Source organism: Strix aluco, chromosome 1 (assembly GCF_031877795.1).
Source record: "Strix aluco isolate bStrAlu1 chromosome 1, bStrAlu1.hap1, whole genome shotgun sequence".
NCBI classification, from domain to species: Eukaryota; Metazoa; Chordata; class Aves; order Strigiformes; family Strigidae; genus Strix; species Strix aluco.
Genome location: NC_133931.1, coordinates 101,628,201 through 101,644,692, shown reverse-complemented (window position 1 = coordinate 101,644,692; position 16,492 = coordinate 101,628,201). Strand labels below are relative to the sequence as shown.

Below are 16,492 nucleotides of genomic sequence, written 5' to 3'. Positions count from 1 at the left end.
TCCAAGGTGAGAAGCAAATTCAGAAAGAAGTCGCTTGTTTGCTACAATTTTTCAACTCTTGTGGTAACCAAAATTTATAATTGCAAATGAATGAATGAGCAAATGGGTAAGGAAGCTAAAAGTAAAACCATCTCAGGAAAACAGCACCTTAAGAACAACCTGTTCATAGAAAGATATCTCCCCTTCAGTTAAAGGAAAACCTAATGTTCATAGTTACATACACAATAGCAAATATCTCATTTAAAGGCCAGTGTGTCACATTGAAGATTGTAGCCACTTCAAAGGGATAGTTGTCTTATGTCTTCACCTAACTACTCTGCGATACAAAGTGACAGTTGTCTTATATCACACCTAACTATGCCCAGACACTCAACAAATATGCCAGTGCTATGGGCAGTAAAGCAGGATACCAAAGAATGGTACATATTTATGAACAAAACTTCATTGAATCTTCACACTAAAATAACCACCAGCTCCACTTTTTATTGGGGTAGAGAAGTACAAATAGTCCAAAGCAGCTTAAATGCTCACACAATTTGAAAGGAGGCAGAAGAACACTCTTGTCCTTCCATCAGCTCCACCTCCTGCAAAGCTGCCATTTCTCAAACCTGAAACACTGAATTTAGCAGGATGCTTAAGATTAAAGAGGTAACCTAGTTTCTTCTGATGTTCAGACTCTGAGATGACAGAACATGTCAGCTGTTTACTTGCATTTCATTATAAGATGGTAACCCTTTTGTTACTCAGATCAACCTCATCATGTTTACCTGGCCACAAAGCTACAGTAATCTGCTTCACAGGGAAACAAACCCACATCTATTTGGTTTATGATTTCTGATATGCACTGGTAAGTGCCCTCTGAAGTTTCAGACATTCTCTGCCACATACTGGAGGAACTGCCTTGCTCCTGTGCCATGTAAGTGCTTATGGCCTTCCTCAGAGAGGATTTAAACATTTTCACGTTTACATTTCTGATGCGAAGTCCTTGTCTCTTAACCATGCCTGCCTGTGCTGTTCAAGTGAAGCTCCACCGACCCTTGAGACCTTCCACTTACCAGGCTTCCTCAAGCAGAGAAAGCCACAGCACTCTCAAACGCTTATTCAATTGCTCATCACCATTCAGATGCTGATGGTTTAAATAAATAATTAAATAAATAAACAAACATGGGCAGCATCTTTTGGTTAAAGTCCGATCAGACTAACTTGCCTTGCCTGTCCCATATGTATGCTGGAATAGCTGTAACAGCCCAGCATAATGCCAGGACTCAGGCAGGCTCGCAGCTGTGTTGGCAGCACCACACCATCACTTCCTCTGAGAGGCTGGAGGATTATCTTGAGAAAAAGGATTAAGGAGTCACACTAACCACTCCACAATTACGACTGAAATTTGCCTTCCACTGTAGGCCCAGTTCTAATGCTTCTCTCAGGGCAGAGATGGATGAAACTACTTAGCTAAATACAAGCATGCATACTTGTAAATGTTTAGCTGTGTTGTTAATACCAAATTACTGGAGTTCTGAATATATGCAGATTTGAGCTTTTTTACCACTGTTTTTGTATGCTTTCTTTGGGTAACCCAACACTGGACAGATTTTTTCAAGGCTTAAATAGGTGTTACAGCATCCAGCTCTAACTCCAGTCTGAGCCAGCATTTGTACTGGGTTTCTCACTTGGCACAGGCTATGCTGTACACTGTACTTCATAATCCGAGAGCTCTGCCTCACTTGCTTATCCTCCCCTCCTCACTCCCCCAAGAAAAAAAAACACCTCACACCACTGAAAGCATTAAAATGCATTAAGCTGGATGGCTGCAAAATGTCATGAGTCCTTACTGACTCCACGGTTTAAGTGTGGGTTTTAATAGAGGTAATATTTCTTCATTGCTAGCCAGTGCAAGATTTGTTACCTACACAATGACTCAACTATGACATCTTTTATGAGTGATATGTTAAACTAATTAACATTAACCTAGCAGAAGAATCAAGCATAAATTAGAGACCATTTCAGTTAAATTTAGAGAGCTTCTATGCTGATAATTTTCCCCAAACAAAAGACTGACCCTTGAAGTATGAGATCTCATTTTAGAATTAGTATTAACCGATTCAGAATCCTTATAGTCAATTTTTTTCAAATACAATTCCTACTTATTTCAATTTCAACATAAAATAATAAGGCATGTGCCGCTAGAGTAGCAATTCTAAACCCAAGAACTGGGAGAACCAAGACAGGAACCATACAAAAATTAAGAGAACTTAAGTATTCTATTATGCTTAATGAATTGTTTGTTCCCCTTCCGACTTGTGAAAACAAAAATAAGACAGCCCATAATGCCTATAGATTTTGCCGGCTCTGCTATACAGCAAGTATGGCCCTACATCCAAACGCAGGCAGCAAATGTTCACAGCAACATTCTTCAGAGTTGAGGAATATCACTCAGACAAGAGGTGGATTAAGTCAAAATTCACTAAAAATACATATGACAACATCTGTTGTCCAACAGATATGATAATATTTTTCCAATGAGTGCACCCTGGTTCTCTTTACAGACACACACTAAGTGCCTGCATCTCCCTCAAAAGCTAACTACCATCAAGTATCTTTCTGGCAAGTGGTTATTATACTACATTCAACCCCTGCCTCTCCACAGAGATTCTCTTTTTGGTTTTAGTAGAAGAAATTGATCCTACCTAAACAGAACTAGAGATACCCTCTTTCACTTACTGTGTTTTGCAGTGACGGCAGTATATGATCCATAACAAGTTTTTGTCAAGAAGCTAATCCAGGCACTGACCTGAAATAACAGGGTCTACTTCATAGCTCTCTTCAGCCTGGAAGCATTCAAAATAAAAATAACAATAAAGACACCCTACTCCTCTTACACAAATCGTGGCCATAAACCACTACCCACGGTAGAAAACCACAAGGGAAAATGTTATATGCAAAAAGGCAATTCCTGGGCTGTTTGCACAGCACTACTAACACTAAGGAACCAGAAGCCTAGAAGATACACTGCTTTAATTCAGCAACTCTCACTCAGATACACCATTTCTGACATAGTAGGGCAACAAACCAGAGAGCTCCCCTCCCCTTCATGTTCAGAAACTATCCACCAGACTACAGTGTGTCTGCAAATTCTTATTTTTAATAATGCTACAGACGTTTTTCAACGTCTAGAATATGCCCGCCTACACAGTTAACAGATAGCCCATCTATGCTTCACAGACTGTACCAACACCTTAAGAAATGACTGAAAATGCATAGCCCTGGGCAACAGCCTCAAACACACAAGCCTGCAAAAGAATTCTTGTTCTGCCTCTTTTCTGTCCTACTTTGATATGTCATATCTGAACTGACTGCCTTTTGCAACAATGTTCAGAGCAAAAAACTATTTCAACTGCAACACGCAATCCAAGGTCAAAGCAGTAGATTGATTGCAAATGCAAAGAAATCAATCTGGAAATGGTTCTGGTCTTCCTTTGCAAACATCCTTTCACTTGTCTCCAACAGAGCTACTAATACATCTACGCTGCATGAAGTCAACGAGTAACATTCCATAGTTTTGGTGGCACTCAAGAATTCTTACTGAAGATGTTAAGATATGAAAAAAAAAAATCTCCCCTAGCCAACCTCAAGTATTACACTGTGCACAATTTAAAGCAATGAATCCCACCAAACCAACATATAGAGGTGTGTACATACACATATACATTGTACATACACACATTAAAAAGTTAGGCCAGATTGATTACCAGTTGAAAAAATTCTTTTTAGTGCTTGTCAAAGCTCCACTTCAGATATGCCTTGCTATTTCCCAGTGGTGTTTTTTGGGGGTTGTATTTTACAATTGATTACAGTGAATTGTTTTGGTATATGCCTGATCACTACTAATTCAATAGACACTTTTCCATTATATGTTATTGACTGATCAGAATTTACATGCAGGATGTATTTTAAGAAACAAACTGGTAAATTGGAACAGGGCACATATTTCATTTTGAGTAGTTAAAACCAAATCAAAAACGGAACACAGCATAGAAGACCACTGACACAAGACGACAGAAGCGAGGTTTAGGAATGCACTAGACACTGCTACAAACGAGGGGAAAAAAAACACCTGTCTCCATCATGAAACGACCTCTGTTTTGGACTCTATGGTGTGAACACGTACACATCTATACATATATATTTATATCTAAGTATGTAATGTACGCATACACACGCACACGCGCGCTCTGGTGTCTGACTTGCTTTTCCAAAAACCCCAGCAGCCTGTATCACCACTGAAGTCAATAGCAACTATTATTCGGCTCTGCTGAAAATCGACCCAGCTGACTGGACTGAAAACACAGCAGCTCAAACGTTGGTGGCTAAACAGGAAAATAGGTGCTTCGGGTAACTCAAATTGGCTGATGAAAATATTTCCGGTATTAGCTTTAAGCTACTATACACTAAAATGCATAAAAGGAAGGTGTTAGGTATGAGTTTAAATGAGACATTTAAAATAAAATAGCATCTAATTAATCTCACATCTAGATGCACTGCGTGGTCCAAAACCAATCTCAACAGACATTAAGCGAATTGTCCGTTTATTTCTTTGGGGAGAGAGAGCAACTTTATCTTATTGTTGCCTTAAAACTTCCTTTCTGGTCCTACTACTAGGTGAACTGCTGTCATGATCACATACCAGGTTATAGCCCCCTTCCTCCACTGCCCAAGTGCTGGAATTCCTGCAGGAGATCAAACTCTCTCTAGCTAACTCCCATAGCTGATGCACAGAGTAACTAAGTTGACGATATAGATTTTTACAGGGATAGCTAAATTGTTTTTGCAAGCTGTGTTCCTATTTACGCTTTAAAAGCAATAATCACTCAACTTTTCTCTCAATTTACACAAAGTTTTTTGCAACACATTCAAATCATCAACTAAATTAGGCTAGAAATGCTCATGCATCAAAGTCTCCTGAAGATAGATGATAATATTATAATATCAGGTGTTGATACCATGGAAAATAAGCTATTTGAAAAGAAGAAATGGCAGTTAATCCAAATCTGATAAACCAAGCCATGATCTAGGACAGATTTTAACCATATGCAAAAGGAAAGCTTTAAACTGATAAAGTCACATAACGCATAGATTTAAGACTATAAAAATAATGTATACAAATCCTGAAGCTGAAAGGTATCTATGTGATAAAAAGAACAAGCTTTTGGGTTTAGAATTACATTTCTTTCATTCGTTCTTTTGCAAGTGTGATGAATTTCAATAAACAAAGAAAAAGCAAGGCAATGAAAACATGAAGTTGTGAACCAGAACCACCCTTCCTTCCAATGCCTGTTTTTCAGTAAAGACCCATGCCTAAACACGTTCCATAGGTCCAGTCCAGGAGCTTGAATGCATAAAGCTACTGCCTATGTTGCATCATAAAACTTAGAATATGGCAACCTTAAGCCCCAAGATAGCACAGCTTTCATCATCTATCTTACCTTCTGGTTTTTACCAATAAGGCTACACATTTTCTGTAAGGGGAAGAGTATCTCTTCCAAAACCTTTTCAGTTTCCAACACTTGAAGCCCAAAGGCTTTAAACAACAGCCTCTCTACAAAGCACAACTGAGCCCATGTTCACACCCCACAAGAGAGCCCATGGAAGAGCCCCCTGAGCTACCACCAGCTCAGGTCAGCTCTAGCACCAGCAGAGCTGAAGCCATATCATATGCAAGCTCAGCTGAGAAGCAACAATTAACAGATCAAGTCCCATAGCACCATAATACAGTTAAAGTAGCTTACAGGCCTAAATTAGCACCCTGTGTGGCACTACACCAGCCTGCACAAAAGCAGTGAGTTGCTTAGATACACCTCAGTGTTTGCTGCATAATCTAGGGTACCTTCTTAGGTATTCTGGAGTCATCACAACTTTTACTATTTTCAAAGCATATGCACAGAGGAACACTGATACCAACCAAAAATCCATTTGCAAATTCTGAAAGATAACTAAATGAGCAACCACACAAAGTCTCACCTCTGAGATAATCTCAAAACAACATATGCAATTCCTGAACCACTTACCTAAATGAATTTTTGCCTTGCACCGTATTGCAAAGCCAAACAGAAGCAGCTAACTTGTATGCTCAACTGAAGACTGCAGTTATTCTGGGAGCAAATTTAATTCAAAACATGCAAAGCTAAAGTTAACTTTGCTTCCTCGTACAATTTTATCATACACCAAAAAGATGCCAATACTCCTGACTGGGATATTTATAACCTATGATACAGCCATTTAAAGATTTCACTACATTTTCCCATTAGAAATGCTCTGATGGCACAGGCCTCCAGACACATAAATTATGACAAACAGCTTCTCATCCATTCCCACAAATCCACCTCTCCTTTCTCTATCACATCAATCTCTAGTGACTAGCCCTCATTTTCAAGATGCCTCACCACTTCCTTTCCTCACCGATCATCATTGGCTCACAACTAAGTCAGAATCCATCCTTATCAGCCCAGAATACCCGCTCCCATTGCCCACTTATTAAGTTTTATGACCACTGCATGCCTTCCCCCTCCACTCCCACCCACCTCCCGTGACTGTGAGGAATCCCATGCAAACATTTGTCATTCTACCTCACTGCTCTCCCTTATCTCTGAAGGGGAAGTAATGCTGACACCCAGAGCAACATCACACTCATCTCCCCCTGCAGAACTTAAGGCAACTCATTTAATGTACAAAATGCTTTAGGAACAGTTAAAAAAAAAATAATAAAAATACCTACACACAGAAAAGTGACAGAAAAATTGATACTGCAACATTTAAAATGTATCAAAATGCAGCATATTTCATAAGGTGGCAACGCTGTTCCTAAATAGAAATGTGGCTTCTTTTTAATCTTTAAGTATAAAAAAAATGTAATCATTTTGCTATTTTTAGCAGGAGCATACAGATTTAGATTATGTATGAGCATTTTTCTCTTCTTTCTTCTCTGTACAGAATTAAATGCAGTATGTTCTCACTAGTCTACAACATTCATATATATGAACATAGAATTTACACTTGCAGCAGTCTCATAACCTTTCGGAAGTACTGTCCCTGTCCTCACACAAAGACCACAATGAATTTTGTGTTAAAATATTCTTAATCCCCCTAGTTTATACATTTCCCCCTACCAAAACCCAAACACATCTATGCATTTTAATCAAGGAAAGGTCAAGGTATCAAGCACAATAGCACCCTATGTCAGGCTTCAAATAGTTTGTGACAAATTTCATGTTATGACAATGCAAGTAAAAACAAGAATCAAAATAGAATCTGTTAGTGAGTTGGAAAGCTTCTTGCTACATAAAATAAATCCAATCAAGAGAAAGAAAACTATTCCAGACACCATATGCCTCTGTCCTGACATAACTGATAGCATTTTACAGAAAGCAGCTCACATGTTGGAAGCTTCCTTTTCATTGTAAGCTTTCATGCAAGTATTTCTCAATCATAACTCTAAAAGAATGGACAGGTGTGTGTATAAATCCCCCATCACCTCCCCCAGATTTCAAGTGACAACTCTCTCCTTCCAGCCTTGGTCAACTTCCTTCTACCTCTCTTAACAATATTTGTTCACACAAGCTAAAGAGAAACAAACCATACTTCAATGCTTACATTGATTCTGTAAGAGTATTGTACCTCAAGTTACCTGATAAGGTGACAAGCAAGTGAAAGCAGAGAAATAAAAAAAGAAAATATGATATTTGCAATTTGGATTTCTACTACCTGAAGCTATATGATTAAGCACATGAGGTTCAGCTCTGCTCTACAAATATGCCCTGTCCTACAGCTTCTACCTCACCTTCCCCGTGAGGAGCACGAAGTCACTACTTGCCATGCCATCCTCCTCATAATTGCACAATACTCTTTGGGCTGTTAGGGAACCCTTTCAGGGACTAACAATCATATTTCCAAAAGCCTTCTCACAAAATTTTACTCAAGAGTCAAACTGTATCTCTGCATCCCAAGGAGAACGCTCTGGTAAAGCCTCCAGAGAAGAAAGCTCCTTTGTCCTGCACTGCCAGGAGCAGGGCCTCCCACTGGAGGGGTGAAAGGCAGCAGGCCCTCAGGAAAGCATCCCTGTCTCCACTGTGTATCACAAACCAGTGGGGCACACATGGCTCTACAGAAATTTCTACCTCACTTGTGAATTCTGGAGTTCACGCCCAGAAAAAAAACACTTCAACTAAAGGGAAGGAACAATCAAAGAAATAAAGTCCTTGTTGCATTTTCCTTTCTACTTTCCCAGATGTTCACTGATCGGAAGTTACTCCATATAGCACCTCCTCCATCTGCTACCTAAAAATCCAGAAGTTACACAACCTGCCCTTTTCTGCCCATTCCTCACAACACACAACTCCAATTCACCCACCCACAACACACTGTACAACCACTTCTTGCAGTCTGTTAAATCTCTTCCGTACCTGTGCTCCCTTGGCCTGACACAACCCCACGGTTACTCTCACCTCAGTTACATGGAACAAGACACTTTCTTATGTAACAAAGTACATTGGTTAGAAGACCTTCTTAACTAAGTGCACAGTTCAAAGGAAGAACTGCTGCTCAGACTGTCTGGATTTGGCTTAATCTGGTTTAGGTGTAAATTCTGCTAGCAGTTTAACAATGACATATCCCAGGGTAGGCTTGTGAGGGGAGTTCAGAGCTCACGCCCAAGCCCCTACTGCCCAGGATACCTGCAAGGACTTCCATCGCCTTCCAGGACAGCCACAAACAAAGCAAGCAGTGGCCCCATCCTAACCAGAGACAAACCACAAGAACAATACTTTTTCATACATTTTGGAACTACAGCATTAGGGCTCACATACCTGAAACCCTCCTCTCAAGCAGGAGTTCCTACACTCCTCACAGCCAGCCCCCACCAAAGGCATCAGGGCTGCTTTCTGCCCCAGTTAAGGCAGGTGCTCCCCATCACCCAGGTGCTGCTCTTTCCCCACAGCACTCAGCCTCCATCCACCCCTTGCCTCACCTGCTGTTGCTGCCCCTTTTGCTGGGACTGCTCCCAGGAGAAAGGTACAGGGACACTCCAGCCAGGGCCTACAAAAAGCATTTTCCCCATCTCCGTGCAAGTCCCACAAGGGTCTCACCTCCTGCCAATGCAGCACACCTACCAGCTGGGAACTACCGCAATAAACGTTTCCTAGCTGGCTCTACTTTTCCTCTCTGCAGATCTTATCTCTGAATATGAGAATGCTTCTTTTTGTTTTATTGGAAATAGTCCAAAGAAAATTGAAGGCAGATAAATTCCCCCTCTTTAAATCTTAACAGTTTTGTCACCAATTTGTTAACGTTTGAAATGTTCCAGGTATAAACAAACACAAATATATCTAATAATTTGCCTAATATATCCTGAATCCTATGGTAATGATGAAATTCAATCTACACAAACTCTCAGATTAAGCAAAGATAAGGACTTGTCTCCATTTACCTTAACTGTAAGTAAAAATTCACTTCAGTTTTCAGTGTTGATGAAAATGCATGGCTTCCATGCAGATAAATGAAGTGTACCTTTTCTATCCAGTTTAGTTTTCCTAAAGAGCAGCAAGTGCCTGAGAATAAACTGAACAAGAAGAAAATCTGCACAGAAAGAAAAAAGAATCGCGGTTTTGGTTTCCTTTAAATACAGAAATGTAATGACTGGGCTTCTTTTCCAAGATGACACTAAATAGCAGCTCTAAATATTTTTATTCAGCACAATCCATTTATTATTCCTTTTTTCCTCTTTCCACAAACAGCCTAAGACTTTCCTTTTCTGAGACTTCAAAATAAAGACTTTCATATGGCTAACAAGTCAAAGTTCAAAAATAGTATAAATGCAGAACAATATTAAGAATGGAAATCTAAATGTACATTAATTGTGTTCAGTACATAAGAAAAAGCTTATCCTCAATAATCAGTAAAATTAAGAGTAGGTCTTTATTAAAACACAGTCAGAACCAGGAAATTAGGATTGTATTGCTTCTTGTATCTCTGTTTACAACTGGAAAGGATAACAAGTGATTATTCGTTCAGATTTCTATTTTGCTCTAAAGTAGGCCAGCCAGCTCAGCACTTTTCTTAAGATTATGAATACTAGTCTGCCCTACATATGGTATAGGCTGGAACCAATCAGAAGAGCTGTAATATGCAGCAAAACCAACTATTTTAATGTAATTCATTTTCAGCTATAAATGACAAGCGCACAAAACGGGTTTAAAAGGATCAGATTTTAAATAGTTTTAAAATTTGCTTTGCAATTTTCATAGCTCACTAAGAGGCTCAATGATTTCCTCACCATTGGATTAACACTTAATCTAGACTCAAAAATAATTTGTTATTCATTAATAACTCCTTAACAGTGTGTTTTCTCCACTAGTTTTTGTTTCATTTTTGCACATCGGTTATCTCATACAATAACAAGAAAACTGAGCACTGTCCACATTCAATAGACTTTCACAGTACTAGGACATTCAGGATGCAGACACGCTCCACAAGAAGCCTTAAATCAAAACTTTAAAAACATATGAAACAAAATAATTCCTTGAATTTTTAAGTGAAATACTTCTATTTGCTCTCTCCCCCATACAAGCCATTCATAAGGTTTTTGTTGCTATTTGGAAGAAGAGAGGTTAAATAATAGAAGGTTGTTTTCTTGAGCTCAACTCAAAACTTAGTAATGTGTCTTTAAACAAAGTCGTCTGTTTGGAAGATCGTAATTGTGGAAAATGCTTTAAGTTGTTTTTAACTTATTTTTCTTAAAAGTTAACTAGTCTGATTTTCTAGAGCTGCTAAGCACTCCTAGACCAAATGAAGTCATTGCTTTGAAAATATCAGTTAACTCGGAAAACAAAAATACTTTCATGTTCAGTTTTTCCTTCTACATTTAAGATATAAACATTGCCAAACCATTAGCAAGGCATTTCTGTCAGATTACACCACTCAAAACTATTGGTAGGCATCAGCAGCAAGGCAAAGACAAAAAAAAAAAAAATAAAAGGTTACAGTGCAAGTTTGTTTAAAATGAAGGCGATGCCCTTGGTATTTTGATGTACGAGACATAGTATTTTTTGTAACGGGGAGAAGCATACCTTTCATCAGCTGCAGGACCTTGATGTCATACTTGGCGATATAATCCAAATGGGTCTCAGGAGCATCTTCCACAATATCCTCAAGTTTCAGCAAGAGGCTTTTCCACTTCTTCCAGGAGTCCACTAAGTTATGTATGAATCCAAATGGTTAAGATGTTCAGCAGCTGTACAGTACAGTTTATACCACGTTAACCACCCTTGAAGAATCCCAAGCTGTATTCCACCACTCAAAGAACAATGCAATATGGCACCCATCACAGACTGACATTTTGGCAACCATCCCATTCTCCCGACGACCATGTTTTGACCTGTTCACATAAGAGGAAGAAGTGTGTTAGTTCAGCACAGTAACTCTGCCGCACCACTCAGGGACTAACATACAAATATAAAGTTACATTCTTCTGAATAATTTCAAACACATATTTCTTCACAGATTTAGAGACATCCTAAACTCAAAGCCGGTGACGGCATTTCGCTTTAACATCACCAGGCTGGAGTGTAACAGAAGACTCAAGCTGGATGCTGTCGCTCTTGTACTTTCAATACTTTAAGAAAAAGGCTTTCATATTTCTCTACACATTGTCTTAGATTACAGAAAGCACTGAAGTGACAGGAAAGGAAGGTAATATAAAGGTTCTTCAACTGCCCTGGCAGGTATTTCAAAACTCATGAAAAGAGTAAGTCAGTAAAAAGGCCTCAGGTAGCAAAAATAAAATTCATCAACCCTTCTGAAGGAAACATATCAGGATGGTGGAGGAGAACTTAATGGTGATCTTTCCTCCCCCCTTAGCCCCGGCTCAGTGTCCCCCCACAGCACCTCCACCAGCAGGCATGTTACTGCAGCCGAGGGGCTTGGGCGAAGAGCAGCACTGTTGACACTTGGCCCAGCAAGGGGAAAGCCAAAGCAGCCAAACTTATGCCTGTCTACATTGGTACTCCTGCTGTGCCATTGCTTCAGAAGTACCAACAGCAAATTTTTGCTTAGGTTGGGAAGGGGAATACAAAGAATGGAGAGAAGAGTTTGAGTACTCCGCACAGGAGGGAATAACGATGTGAAGAACAGCGTCGGGTCTGTTGAGCTGGAGTGGGGGAAAAGGGAAAGAACAAACTTCCACACCAAGGATGAGGGAGAGGAACTAGAAGAAGCTTTTAGAGACTGGAAGATGCATGTGCACAGAGATAAAAGAAGAAAGGAGAAGGTGAATATTGGTGAATTCACAAGAATTTCTGCTGGAAGGTCTGTCTGCATAACTGAGTAACGTGCATGTAGGGCAGACCACCGAAGAATAATTTTAGAAGAGGGAACAAGAAGAAGCTCTTGTGTTTGCTTCATATCAGGAGAAACATGAGCATATCTACATATGCACGAAAAGAAAGAAACTTCATGGGAAATGCAAGCAAGCATATAGGTGGAAAGGGACCAGGAAGAAGGAGAATGAGTGACAATGCAAAGTGGAAAAGTAGAGACTTCAGAAATTCTGAAATGGATAGATCTAAGGAGGGAGAGGGACAACTGGCAAATTAGCACGAGCAAATAACAAGGGAAAGGGAAAGTAGTGGACTGGGATAAAAAAAAAAGAGGAAAAGCAGTTGTTACATAGCATAGAAAAACAAAGGGGAAAAAATAACACGCTAAATTAATCAAGTAAGAAAAGTACAAAGAGCACATGAGTAAGTTTTCTGAAGTTGTGATGCTTGCTCTAGAAAGCACAAATACCAAAAAGAGTGGAACAAAACGCAAGGCAACTATTGCTTTTCCAACGGGACGAAGCGGACCGCACTGGGCAGGGGAAGATAAGCTGAGGAAAGGCCAGCCTGGACTGACCCTTACCACTCTCCCCCTCCGCTATGACCAATGCGAACGGAAGAACAAAGTCCTCCCTCTGGTGTGTGTCGTGTCCCCCCCCGTCACCCCCCCCCCCCCCCCAAATTGTCCCTCCGCACTTCTGCGCACCTTGCTTCCCTGGGATGGTCCCACAGCAGCAGTGGGACCCTCTGTGGTGTCCCCGGCCCAGGCTGGCACCCAGCGGAGCCCCCACGTTGCCCCTGTTGCACGCTGCCCTGCCCAGCCCCACAGCCCCCACTCCTTGGCCAGGGCCCCCAGGACTCCCTACAATCCCAATAAGTTTTCCCCGTCTTCAGCTTCCCTCTGTCCCAACTCTTAAAAACACAGCCCGACCCAGAAGGCTCTCTGAGCCTACTTCCCTCCCCGCGCCCCCCCCCAATAAATTAAACCAGTACAACAAAATACAAAGCAGGCACAAGGAGGAGGCAAGACCACCACCACCCCACACCCCCCCCCAAGCAGTGCCCCCCGCCTGCATTACCGGAGCTAGGGCAGAATGACTGCCTTACCCTCCCCAAAAATACCTGCATGTGCTCCCGAAAAGTACAAAGAAAGGGCTGGGCTGGCCCGCAGCCGCCTCCTCTGCGCACTGCCAGCCCAGAGCGCAGCTTGCGGGGCGGGGGGGGGCGGGGGGGCCGCGACGAGGGAGCCGAGAAAGAACAATACACCCGAAGTCCAAACGTACCTTCTCCTTTCTTTAAACTGTGAAACCAGATTTCCTTACGAGCCTACCGCGGGGCTGTTTGCTTTTAAGCGGCGGGAGAGCTCGGAGAAAGTTGAGTAAATCTCTCCGGATAAAGTTGCCGAAGATGAGATAACCCGGGAGACGAGAGGAGAGGAGAGGGAGAGATGGAGAGTTCATCCGAGTTTCTCCTTTTGTTCAAGTTGCCCGAGCAGACAAAGAGCCGGCAGCGGCGGCAGGTCCCCCGCGCCCCCGCTCCCCCCGCGGCCCGGGCGCAGCCGGGGTCCCTCACTGCCCTCGCCCCCCGCCTCCCGCCCCCCCCTCCCCCGCAACTTTCCGTCTTCTCCATCCCTCCTCAGCCCCGACCCCGTCGCCTGCGCAAAACTTCCCTCGAACTGAACCTCCCAGAAAAAAAAAAAAAAAAAAACCACAATTTAATTCAAGGCGGGGGGGGGGGGGAGGGGGGGGAGTAGGGGGTGGAAAGGGAGAGAAACATCTCTCAAATCATTATTTCCGGTAGATGCACCTCTTTGTTTGGATTCCCCCGACTGTCAGTGAGGACAAGCCTCTGGGTATCTGGTTTCGGTCAGTTTGATCTCCCGGAATGAGACGGGCAAACGCAGGACATAAAGAAAAGTAAGTTTAAAAGAAAGAAAAAAAGAAAAACAAAAAACAAAACAAAAAAAAAAAAACCTCCGGAGTTGCGAAACGAACCCTTTTTGCACGGACACGGGAAGTACATAAATAAACAACTTCAGAGGAATTTGGGAAGACTGTTGCTTCTCCTCCCCCTCCCCTTTGCGCTTTTCCAAAGACCGTAAGAAAAAAGCCCCCCGAAAGCTCCTGCCCGCGGCTCCGTGCCACCCCGCTGCGGCCAGCCCCTGGCATCCCTACCTGTTGCGTAAAGCGCAAAGACGGGCCCGACCGCATCCGCCCCAGAGAAACCAACGGGGAAGGAGCGGCCGCCCGCGGCCCCGCGGCCCCTTCACCTGCCCTCCGGCCGCCCCACGGGGACGCCCGCCGCCACGGCGCGGCCCCGGGCGGAAACCGCGGCTGCCCCCGCACCCTGCCCGGCACCGGCACCGGCCCCGGCCCCGGCCCGCGGCGGCCGTCGGGGCGCCGAGGTCCCCGCCGAAAGTTTGGCGGGGCGGGGCGGGGGTGCGCGGCGGCCTCGCACCGAGACAAAAGAAGCGCGGAGCAGAGCGGCAACTCACCTTGGAGGGAGGGAGGGAGGCAGGCTGGAGAGACACCTTCCGCCTCAGTCCTCCTCCTCCTCCTTCCCACCCCCCGGCCCTGTGGCGACGGTGGGGCCGCGGGACAGGCTCCTGCTGCGGGCCGGGGCGTGGGCGCGAGTGGGTGCGAGTGCGTGCGCGCCCGCCTCGGCCCCGCCAAGGGTCCGCTCCCCGGCGCGGAACAAAGGCGCGGGGGAGCGGCCCCTCCGCCCCGGTACATAACTTTCTGGTGCCCACCCCTCATCCCGGCGCCCCGGCCCCGCGCTCGGGGAAGGGCAGGGGGAAGCGGGGCGGCCCCGCCCGGAGCGGGACCCCCGCGTCGGGGCGGCAGGGCCGGGGCTGCCGGCAGGGCGGGAGCGCGGCGGGGGGGGGGGGGGGGGAGAGGGGGGGCACGGATCTGCCTCCCTTTGTCTGCACGTGTGTGTGTGTGTGTGTACGTTGAGGGTGCTGGTGCGTGTGTGCAGTGCGGGCGTGCACAGCACGTGTGCGTGGTGTGTGTGAGGCGACTGTGCACAGCGCACGGTGCGTGCGTGTGCCCGGTGGGTGGGGGTGGACGGTGCATGTGTCGGCACCGGCTCGGGTGCTGTCCCCCTCCCAGAGCCCCCAGCCCTCCCTCAGGCCCTGCTGGAGCAGGCTGACCAGGCCTGAAAGATGCCCCAATTGCAGCTTGCTTTTTTTTTTTTTTCCCTCCCCTCTTAAAAACAAAAGAAACCGTGAAGAAGTTACCAAGACTTGGTAATTAATAGCAGCCCACACCCAACATGGTAGGGCTAGTTTTTCAAAGTCAGAAAACAGAGGATGATCCTGAGATGTGTTTTTTTAGAAGAAGGAAAAACAGGATGGGAAGGGCACCGTATTTAGCCTTTGTTGTCCTGTTGCCACCTCCTACTGCCCCTGCTCACCTACGTCCCTTCCTATTTCCCTTCAGTTCATGCTAGCATGAATTTCATGGTAGCAATGCAACTTGTCCTTCTTCCAGCTCCTTTCCCCCTGCCCATCTTCCCTAGTTTTGAGGTTCATTCAAACTATTCCCTCCTACCCAATGCTGTCAGCCTCACAGTCTTGTTCTTCAAAACGTTTTTTAACTCCCCACCTACAATCAACCTTTTTATCCTCCTGCCCCAGAGAAACTGCACCCAGGTCTTCCATCACTGCATGCGATGTATGTTGCTCTCAAACGTTGTCTTCCTACATTCTGCTGCAACGCACTTTGCTGTTTTTCATTCTAGAATTCTGAGGTGAAATGGTAATACATAACAGAGTATAACACCAGGCGTATGAAATGCCTCCTTATAGTCATTCTTCTCTAGCCTTCCTTTCACTTCCTTCTGCCCTTCTGCATTGTGTGCCCTGGAGCAACTATCATAATACTTCTACAATTTCGTCCTGAATTATTTTCTACAGGCTGTTTCTCCTTTCCCTCCATTTCTGACTTTTTCACCAAGCCTAGATTTCTATTCTTTCCATCTACACTATTTCCATGGCTGGTTTATCCATCTTTCTTTTACCACCTCCTTTCTTTTTCCACATCCTCGCTTTTGTTTTCTTAATCCTTCAGTTTCATGGGGGGAAGAAAAATGTTGACTGCACCATAGCCCTTTCATTACTTCCATCC

General features: G+C 43.8%; 1 long non-coding RNA gene across 1 annotated transcript in view; it reads right to left on the bottom strand.

Moving 5' to 3' along the window:
* The window catches only part of LOC141933623 (uncharacterized), a 261,845-nt gene extending 247,139 nt beyond the window's left edge, over positions 1 to 14,706 (bottom strand). The window contains exons 1-2 of the long non-coding RNA XR_012626147.1: positions 13,649 to 14,706; positions 11,118 to 11,425 (exon numbers count right to left, since the gene is read on the bottom strand). This is a non-coding gene — a long non-coding RNA (uncharacterized LOC141933623). The remainder of the gene's footprint in view (positions 1 to 11,117; positions 11,426 to 13,648) is intronic.
* Positions 14,707 to 16,492: the final 1,786 nt, after the last annotated feature.